The sequence below is a fragment of the Podarcis pityusensis genome, assembly GCF_964106645.2.
Source record: "Podarcis pityusensis genome assembly, chromosome: 12".
Lineage (NCBI taxonomy): Eukaryota > Metazoa > Chordata > Lepidosauria > Squamata > Lacertidae > Podarcis > Podarcis pityusensis.
This window is the reverse complement of record NC_138037.1, coordinates 10,890,403-10,900,569: the sequence shown is the minus strand read 5'-3', so window position 1 is coordinate 10,900,569 and position 10,167 is coordinate 10,890,403. Positions and strand designations below refer to the sequence as shown.

Genomic DNA, 10,167 nt, shown 5'->3' with positions numbered 1-10,167 from the left:
TATCTCTGGTGTAAACAAGAGCGATGTTGACCAAGACCTGTTTATATACTTTTACACTTATATCCTTTGGCTTGTGCTTAGATTTAGCCCCTCAGGAATGTATTGTTAGAGATAGACAAGGCTGGGCAAGAGGCCAGTTCGCTGCATATGAAGCAAGAGCTTCCACCAAAGTAGGGAACAGGTTAGATTATTACAACGAGTGTGTGTTGTTTTTCAAATTCCAACAATGCAAGAATATCCCTGGGAAATGGCTGGCTTGACTGGAACTGGCTGCTGGTGGTAACCCTTTCCTAAAACAGCTGTACCAGCAGCCATGTATGTGCACCACTGAAAAGGGTGCTTTATAATTAGAGGTACAAAACGTATTATCCAAAATCCAGTGAGGAAGATTTGTGTATTGAGACAACTTTCCGTTTTTGCAATAAGTACAAAAATAGAAGAGGAACGGTGGTGTCCAGGAGTCCATAATGGGTTTTCAAACACACTCAATGCATTGATCAAGTAAGTCCACAAAAGCTAGAAGCCTGCAAGTGTGTGTGTGTGTGTGTGTGTGTGTGTGTGTGTGTGTGCATGCCATGAGGCTAGAAGCTTGAATTTCCATGTTGGTTGTCATCTGAAGCCTGCATAGAAATGCAGGTATTTATAACCTCTCGACTGGCTAGGAAAAACATTTCTACCCAGGGACATAGCTTGTGGGGTGCCAGGAGCTTGTGGCTCCAGGCGCACAATTTTCAAGCGGGTGCGAAGCAGGCGCCCCCACGCAGGTGCCCCCAGCATGGCCTAGCCTAGTGCTCCTCTCCACCTGCTAAGGGCCACATTGGCCAGCCAGGCAGCTCATTGCAGCTCCGCTTTGCTCCGGTGGGGGTGGGATCACTCTGGCAGCATTAGCTGGGCTGACATCCTCTGACGGACACATACCCACCCGCCCTGGATGCCAGCAACCAATGCTATACCACTGCTTCTACCAAGTGGACTGGTTGAGGAGAGAAAGAATCACCCACCCATCCCTTCTCTGCTAGCCTTCTGCATGTCCATGCTGGTCATAGAGAAAGGGCTCTTTCTTCCTCAGCAGCCAACACAGAACATGTTACACTGATCCTGGACCAACTGCACTGGCTGCCAATAGTTTCCGGGCCCAATTCAAAGTGCTGGTTTTACCATTTTACCACACGCATTTAAACAATGCCCATTCTGTTTCCAAGCAACAGGTCTCATTTCCCAGGTGGGTGTCTCTGCTGGGTCCTTAGGCAGGGTAGACGTGCACGAGGGTTCAGACGTTCATGTGTAACAAAACTTCTTAACAGCAGGAGACCAGAGCAGGTGAGAGGATACTCTGTGAAGGCTTCCCAGTCAGGATTCCTCACTCGTCTGAGCAACTTGGAGACTCTGCTTCTGGATACTGACCTCCTCTTGCTTTTATCACATGGGATAGACTTGTACTGTGCAGGGGGCTAATCCTCTAGGAAAGTTAATTCGAATGGCTGGGCACTTCATTGTTTATGATCAGCTTAAGAAGGGGCTTGAGACTGACTGCTTAGGCCTTTAAAAGATTGCTGGCTCCACTTCCTAGAAAGAACAAAAGATCCTTTATTGTCTGCAGAAGACCATAGCACTCCTAATCATCTTGGATTTGGCCCCACAAAACAGGAATCAGAAGTAGTTTTATCGTCTCTCCATTTAAAACTTAATAAGGTTGTTTATTTTGTTTGTAAACATAAATAGTGGTTTTGTCCAAAACCTTTTGCCTCTTGAAAGCAAAACAAGGCAGGATCAAATGCCTTTTTTTTTTTACCTCTTTTATTTTGTTCCAGCTGCAATTGAAGCTTGCCGTGGGAGTCTAAATGCTTATTCACCAAATGAAAAAGAATCCAGATTAGCCAGAGGTAATGTTTGTTCAGTCAAAACTTCAGATGCAAGGGAACTACTCTTAATACTGTTGTTATAGCTGTCAAGTGAGAGGATAAAAATTTCTCTAGACTCTTGTAATTCAATAGCTAGAAGATCTTTCTTCAGTGAGCGCTGTTGGCTGAAAGGTGCTTCCTTAAATTAGCACTGATGGCTTTTGATGGCTGGTGGCAGCCTGCTACTGAACACACTCTAGTTGTTTTGGTGGAAATTTGACAGAAACAGTTGGAGAGAAGCTAGTGAAGGAGGTAGAAATCACATTTTGTCCCCGTCCCCCCCAGTTAAATGCTAAAGAGCCTTGTAGGCGTGGGAGGGTTTCAAATGACATGTTACAGTACTTGATTTGGGGGAAACCAACATGGGTTAAAACCCAGCAGTATTGGCCTTGGCTGTTGCCTGCTTCTTCGTGTTCATTTCCTATTTTTGTAAATATAACATTACATAAAAAGATAATCGAGACTGTTCTCTCACAAAGAAACCGATCCTTTACAGAGCTGCCCCTGAAACTTCCTACTATTTGGTGAAATGGGAGCAAACCCGTTTTATTATATCGATGGCTGAAATAGCAATATCCAGCCTTTAAAGCCCAGCCTTTAAAGTGAGTAATTAGGGTAGACAGCCAGCTATATCAGATTGGTGCTACAGATTAATGCACAGCTGACTGCACTAAGGCACACATTTTATTTAGGGCTGATTTATGGCATGGACCTATGAGCCACTGCATGACACGGTTATTCAGACTTGCTGCTTGGATATTTGTTCCTGACCTGGAATGAGGCACAGCTGGGACTAATTTGGCTGCCTTGTCCTCCTGGCCCTCCAGCCTCTCAGTGGCTCCTGCAAAATAAAGCAGGAAGAAGAGGCCACTGGTAAATTCTTCAGCAGGCTCTGCTCAGAGCAGCCCACTTGCCCCATTAACCAGCCTAGTGTGGAATGTGTGGGTCGATTCACACGTAGATTTCCTCACTTGATTCTTGCAACATCAAGTGACGATTTGCGTCTGTGAATTGGGCTTCCCCTGCAATAACATGACAGACATAAGAACATAAGACAGGCATCCTCAACCTTTGGCCCTCCAGATGTTTTGGACTACAGTTCCCATCATCCCTGACCACTGGTCCTGTTAGCTAGGGATCATGGGAGTTGTAGGCCAAAACATCTGGAGGGCCAAAGGTTGGGGGTGGCTGGTGTAAGAATTGCCCTGCAGGATCAGGCCCATGGTCCATCTAGCCCAGCCTCCTGTTCTCTCAATGGCCAACTGGATGCCTATGGGAAACACACAAGAGGGACCAAAGTGCAACAATGGTCTCTCCACTTGAGATTCCCGGCAACGTATTCAGAGGCATACCGGCTCCAGCAGAGAAGCTGAATGCAACCATCAGGGTTAGCAGCCTTCTCCTCCATTGAGACCAGGGGTCAACAAGGTTTACCTCGCCTGGGCCGGTTCACTCCAGTGGATATCCCTCCGTGGGCCAGATTGCGCGTGTGCGTGAGCGCACGTGATTTCCGGCATCTGCGTCTGTGCAGACGCGGTTTTTGGCACCACAGAAACAAGTCCCCACGCCGTGCTGCGCTGGTTTAGTGTAGTGCACAGGGATTTGCCAAGCGAGCAGCTCGGTTTGGGAGTGGCTTGTGGGCTGGTTAAACGACTCCCGTGGGCCGCTTGTGGCCCTTGGGCCTTAGGTTGCCTACCCCTGATCTAGACTAATCCTCTTTTAAAGTCCTTAAAGTCAGTGGCCATCACTGCCTCTTTAACTATGCAGTGGATGAATTAACTACAGTGGTACTACTGGTTACGAACTTAATTCGTTCCGGAGGTCCGTTCTTAACCTGAAACCGTTCTTAACCTGAAGCACTACTTTAGCTAATGGGGCCTCCTGCTGCCGCCGCCGCACCGCCGGTACATGATTTCTGTTCTCATCCTGGGGCAAAGTTCTTAACCCGAGGTACTACTTCTGGGTTACTGGAGTCTGTAACCCGAAGTGTTTGTAACCCAAGGTGTTTGTAACCCGAGGTACCACTGTACTTTCTTTTGACTGTCCTGAATCTTCTAAAATTCAGCTTCTTTGGATGTTCCTGAGTTTGGATGTTATGAGAGAGGGATAAACCCATTTCATTATACACTTTCTCTGCACCATGCATAATTTTATATACCTCTGTGTATGTCACCTCTTACTTTTTCTCTGTATGAAAAATCACTTTGTATGCAAGTAGCTCTCCTAGGTTTAATTCCCAGAACCATCAGATAAGACTGAGAAAACTGAGTTATTGGCATCCATCTCTCTTGATGGACAACGCAGTGTGTCTCCAGGGGTGAAGTCAAACCGCTGCATTAGCAGCACCCAAGTGACCTCCCAGGGGGTACAAGTCTGGACAGTGTGTATGGACCTCCTGGGCTGCCCAGATAACAAAAAAACCCCTCTTGGCCTGTCTGATGTGGTCCAAAGGAAAGCAGAGCAATATGTTTGGCACCAGCTTGGCTGCAGGAATTGCCGGAAGGAAGCGTTCAAGGTGCCACCCAACCTTCTTAGGGACTCCATTCCGGATTTGTGTAGAGTTTACTCCTTAGCCTTTTCTTCTGAAGATATCCCACAAAGCAGCGGAGGTTTAGGATCAGAGTCTTCCTTCCCCCAGATGGGCCCCATCTGCCCCTCACTTCCCTCTACAGCTCATGCAGAAAGCACCTTATTGACCAATGGACCCACCACTGGTCTCATTCGGTCAATCCGCCTGAGCCTATCTTCACATGTAGAGGAAGTCCCTAACTCACTGAGGGTTTGAGACCCATTGGCTCCCTTCACCTGGTTTAGCCAGCCAGTCAAAGCCATTCCTGGAGTTCGGGCACTGCCGCATGCTAACAGCTTCTAGGAGCCACAGGTGAGAGCTGAGTGCAGGGCGGGGACCAAAGGTGAACAGTCTACCCCAGAAGGAGCACGACATGTCCCCCACCAGAGGTACTACCTCTCCCCTAACACCCCATACACCCCCAAGAAAACTGCAGTGGAGTGCAACCCTGCAGAGTGGCTGCCAATCCTCTGATTGGCAACACTGAGCTAGACTGACACATCTGATAAAGCCCAAATTCTGATCCGGCCAAAGCTTCTTTTGCTCGTCCTCACACTCCCCATTGCCCTCACATCTTGCCTTCCTAGGAATTCCATATTGTGTGTGTTCCTTTAGCACCTTGAGATACAAAACTTTCCATATCACTTATATACCGCAAGGCATTATGCATTTCCAAGAATCTGTTGTTTAAATCCTAGTAAAAACAGCGAAGAGTCTTGCAGCACTCTTTCTGCTACAGATCCTAGTAGTTTCTGCTATTTAATTCAGCTTTCTTTAGGACCTTGTAGAAATCTGAGGGGTGGTATTTGATCCCCCGCAGAGCGTGAAAAGACGGACAAGTTATGCTCTGCACAACTGTATTAATCTAAGAAACAGTGAAAAAGTTTTGGGGGAGAACTGGGTAAAAGGAGAGAGAAAGAGAGAGAGGTTTCGGAGTCCTGCAGGGATCTTGGCAAGCAGTTCAGATGAGCCTTCTTCACACACAACTGAAGGGGGTAAGAACAGGAGACAAAAGGCAGCTAGCCTCTCTAAACAGGAAGACTTTTAAAAACCGTTTTTTCTCTCTGCAGTGCTGCAGCAGCCGCTCCAATGAATTATGTTAAACTCGGACTCAGGATCTGCATAGGCACCTTCTTATTACAATGCAAAAAGCCACTGGAGAAAGTTAGGATTTAGGAACTGCCTGAGAGTCCAGGCAAAACTATTTGGCTCCATTAACCCAGCAATCTGTCACCCCCTTTTCTTTCTTTCTCTTTCTTTCTTTCTTTCTTTCTTTCTTTCTTTCTTTCTTTCTTTTTCTTTTTCTTTTTCTTTTTCTTTTTCTTTTTCCTTCCCCTTATCATGGAAGGAAATGAGATCTGCCTGGAAATGAGTTTTGCGGTTACTAGATTGGTTTGCTCTCTGGAGTTTGTGTCCTCTAGGATTTTTCCTTCCACCCCCCTGGAACAATGTGAAGAAGCCTGATCCTACAGCGCGGATCCCTGAACTTTCTGATTTTAATTTTGTTTTTTTGCTTGTTCGCCTGGCCGTAGTTTGTGCGTAAAAAGATAACATTTTTGGATGAAGCTTCTCTGAAGGCGAAAGGGGGTGTGCGTGTTTGCTGATTTGGCTTCTCTCCAACGACACCAGAGATCATGAGCAAGAGGATTTCCCCTTGGGATGGGGATTTGAACTGAAGTAAGCGAGCAACTCTTGTGTGCTGTGTCTACATGTAATAATAATTATTATTTTTTTGAAAATCTGCGAGATTGCTAGGCGGAAACATGGGAATGGTGCCGTGTGGGAGAGCTGGGGATGTGCAGACTTGATTTGCCTTATTGTTTAGAAAATGAATTATGATGTAGCTTTGGGGAGAAATGGACAGAGGCGCAAGAGAGATGTGACTCCCTGCGGGTGGGAAACTTGCACAGTTGGGATGGGTGCTTCTCTCTGGGGACATTTCACATGGATTGCTGTGGGGGCTCCTTCTGAGGGAAGAAGGCAGGCGCAGCTCGGGTCATGGGGGTCACCGTGTGGGGCTAATTCGCACCCTTGTATTTTGCTCCCTCATGATATTACGACCAGCCTCACCAATCTGCCTCAGAAACCCCTCCTCATTCCTACAAAAAAAGGACCCACTCCCCACTGAAGGGGTCTTGGGAAGGCACCCAACGTGTGGCACCCAAGGCGGGGGGGAAAGGAGAGGTTCGCTGAGGGAAGCGGCAGCCCAATAAAAAACCCAAACGCCGTCGAGTCGTGGGGAGTTGTGTGACCCCGGAGAGGAGAGCGATGTGCTGACTTTTTTTTTTTTTACACGAGGAGGGGGTTTCTTTTCTTCTTTCTGTCCTCAGGATAGGAAAAAGAAATACATAAATTCGTGTGTGTGGCGGTGGCGAGGGAAACAGTTGGGAGTATAGGGGAGCCTTGGGGGGTCCTGAGGGAAACTTTTGAGAAAGCGAGAATGCTGTGAGGAGGGGGGCTGCGTGAGGGGGGACAGGAAACAAAGCGGAGAGGAGGACTGCAGGCATATCTGCGGTGCGCGCGCAAAGGAAACCGGAGAGTCGTGGGGGGTGGGCGCTGCGGATTTGGGTCGGGGGCGTTGCTAGTTGTGTGTGTGTGTGCGCCCCCCCTTTTTTCTTCAGAGGGGGAGGGGAGCGGGCAGGATCTGTTCCGTATCCTGTGGGCGAGGGTTACAGACAGAGCCCTGAGGCTTCTCTTTTTGTTTAAAGAGGGGCCGTGAGGGAAGTCCGGGGGGGTGTCTTTTTAGAGGAGGCGAGGGAAGCCTCAGCCCACCCAGACATGGGGGGTGGGGAGGCGGTGGCGTGAGGGAAGCAGCGCAGACATGGTTCTGGGGAGGAGTTGGCTGTCTCCCTTCCTGGGCGAGGCAGGCGAAAGGGGTCTTGGCTGCTCCCGGAGTTTTCCCGCCCTCGAAGGGGTCCATTTCTCTCTCCGCCCTCCCGCCCCCATTTAGGAAGGTTAATATCCTGCGGTCAAAGGGGGAAGCGATTCCACAAGGAAGACCTTTTCCTGGTTGCTTCTCCCCTGGCCAACCCCTTTCCCTGTGAGTGTGGACTTGGAAACTAGAAAGGCGCTTTCACACCTGAGGCTTAGGCTACAATCCTGTACTCTTTAAGAGTTAGGAATAAGACCCACTGAGTTTAATGGGTTTGCCTATTGAGAAAACATGTATAGGATTGTGGCATTAAATTGAGGTTTAGGGGATACGTGAGATGGAATATAAAATATCTGCACCATCTTGGGTGTGGGCTCCATTTTGAAATAATTTTGATTTTAAAAATTAAAGGCCTTTCTGTAGGGCAGGGATCGGGGCACTTGTGGGCCTGCAGATGTTGGCGTCCATTATCCATAGCTAGTGTGGTCTATCAGGGATGATGGGACCCTGAGAATCATCCTGCTCCAACCGTCTGCAATGCAAGAATATGCAGTTGCCCCATACAGGGATCAAACCTGCGACCTTGACGTTATCAGCACCATGCTCTAACCAACACATAAATAGCACACGAGGCAGGCTGAAAGGCAGTGTTGATGTTGCACATAGAATCATAGAATTGTATAGCTGGAAGGGACTGTGCAATTATTGCTGCACCACTAAGAAAACCCTCCTCATAGCTGCACGTATATTACGTCTCTGTTCCTAGAGTGGGTGCAAGAATCAAGGCTTCAAATATAATTTACAGCAGGAGCGGCTAAACTCTGTCCCTCCGGACAATGTTTGACTACAACTCTCATTATCCCTGGCCATTGGCCTTGAGCGTTGGGAGTCCACCAGCATTCGGAGGGCCACATGTTAGCCTCTCCTTCTTTACTTCTTTACTGTAAATTGCATTGTGGGTTATTTTTAAATGAAAGACAGCATATAAATACTGTAAGAAAGTAAATAAATGTGGCTTGAGGAGGAATGTGCCAAGCTTCACCCTGTGGCCAGTTTTGATATTGAATCAGGCTGCATTTAAGATAATAGGAGCAGTTCCCTGTGGTCAGGAGCACAGGGCCCAGGAAGCTGCCTTATACGGAGCCAGACCATTGGCCTATCTTGATCAGTATTGTCTGCACTGACTGGCAGCAGCTCCCTAGGGTTTCAGACATGAGTCTCTCCTATCCTTATCTGGAGATGCTGAGCATTGAACCAGGGACCTTCTGCATGCTACAGCCCCTCCCATTACTGCCATATGATGGAATGGAAAGATGATGGAGCCTTATCTGTATGCTTTCCTTTTGCCACTTCTTCTGGCTGCTGGAATAGGGCTGCCAGGTGCTTCACAATTTACTGTTTTATCTTTGCCAGTCCCAGGCAGGAAGAAAACTAGGAAGTGTATTGAGTTCTTGATGGGCTGTGATAGATTTTGCTGGTGGGCTGTGTTTGGCTTACACAATTTGTGTAGGCAGAGTTTGCTATGACAGGCTTCCCTTTGGCTTGGAGATATTAGCCCAGGCAGCCTTGTGCAGATTAAAGACAAACCCCATGGTATCTAGAGACTATTTTCTCCTGGGATCAAGGCGTTGGGGGGGGGCACTTGCTGGGATAAATAACTGCCACCCCTGCTGCCCTCCTAATGAGATTTATTGCAGAAATGGTTTTGTATGTGTGTTTCCACAAAGGAATTTACTAATCTGAGGCAGCTCTGTGCCCCCCGCTCAGCCCACATATTCTCAGTATCCTTTAACCTTTGCCAAAGAATTCCAAGCATTTTGAAAACCTGGATTTTTGAAGCAGGATAAGTGTATGCAAACTAAGGATATGCATAATATTTGCAATGTCTATTCTGGTCACAGAATTTGATTTTCTTTGGCACAACCTTTGGCACAACAGCCGTGGCTTTTATTAAAATGACAGCAGCTAGCGTCAAAATAATTTGTCTTCCCTTTAGCTTTTGGACACTTGTGAGTAGCAACCACTATTTGCGGTGAAAGAGGAAAAACATAGGGAATAAACTGCAGAGTTTGTTGCTTGAACTCTTAGCCATAACTATAGCCCTCCATTCTCCAAGGTCTGGCATGTGATGTAGGTGCATCATTCAATATAAGTTTGCCTAAACTTGGCAGGGCAGCTTCCCAGACTCCAGATTGCTAAGGAACACTGGTAGCAAAGTCTCCTCTCCTTTTGCATCTGAGAAGAGACATGCCCAGAGCAGTGAAAATCACAGACAGCAGGGAAGGGGAAGCAATTATGTTGTTTGTCTGCATCTGATATGATTGCATGATTGGATCATTCAATCACACCTGATCAGCAGAATTACCTGTTCTCAAAGAAGGCACACCCAGAGCCTCAGACAAGCCTCCTTTAGGCGCAGTAAGTAGTTCATCTGAGTCGTACCAGAATGCTCTGGCATACAATTTGGGAATAACTGTAGTAGAATCATAGAAATGTAGTGTTCTATTCTGTTTCAGCTGAAAGCTTACATGTGGAAAAACAGGGTCACTCCAGTGGCCTTTAGTCAAAAGTCTGGCCATGTTTTTAACCAGGCGAAGTTGCCAGATATTTTTTCAGGGTTTATTTTCCAGGGTTATTCTCATGTTACAATAAACAATGAAATGTTTAATATAATGGGTTTACTCATGGGAGAGGCGCAGGGGTTCGCCAGCTTAATGGTCAAGCTTCTGGCTATAATGGCTGTGTGCCTGAGCCATCTAGTATCATTTGTTATTGTGTTGTTGTTGTTCTTATCATTATTAATACATTTTTTTCACTTTTCGTAG

At 47.1% G+C, this 10,167-nt stretch overlaps 1 protein-coding gene and 1 long non-coding RNA gene across 6 annotated transcripts in view; one reads left to right on the top strand and one right to left on the bottom strand.

Annotated features, from left to right (window-relative positions):
• Positions 1–1,275: 1,275 nt before the first annotated feature.
• Positions 1,276–10,167, top strand: part of WDR86 (WD repeat domain 86) — a 33,097-nt gene continuing 24,205 nt past the window's right edge. Inside the window, exons 1-3 of one of the 5 annotated variants that reach the window (XM_080974218.1) lie at positions 1,276–1,320; positions 1,812–1,883; positions 6,003–6,147. The gene's annotated coding sequence lies outside the window, so the exon portion shown is untranslated. Of the gene's footprint in view, positions 1,321–1,811; positions 1,884–4,898; positions 6,148–9,552; positions 9,761–10,167 lie in introns of those variants that run through there. The other 4 variants (XM_080974219.1, XM_080974221.1, XM_080974217.1 and 1 more) reach the window with 4 other exon arrangements.
• LOC308459213 lies at positions 1,312–10,158 on the bottom strand. Its single transcript, XR_013977906.1, has 3 exons — positions 9,708–10,158; positions 2,673–2,742; positions 1,312–1,566 (listed from the first exon to the last, which is right to left on the bottom strand). It is a non-coding gene; the product is annotated as an uncharacterized lncRNA (long non-coding RNA).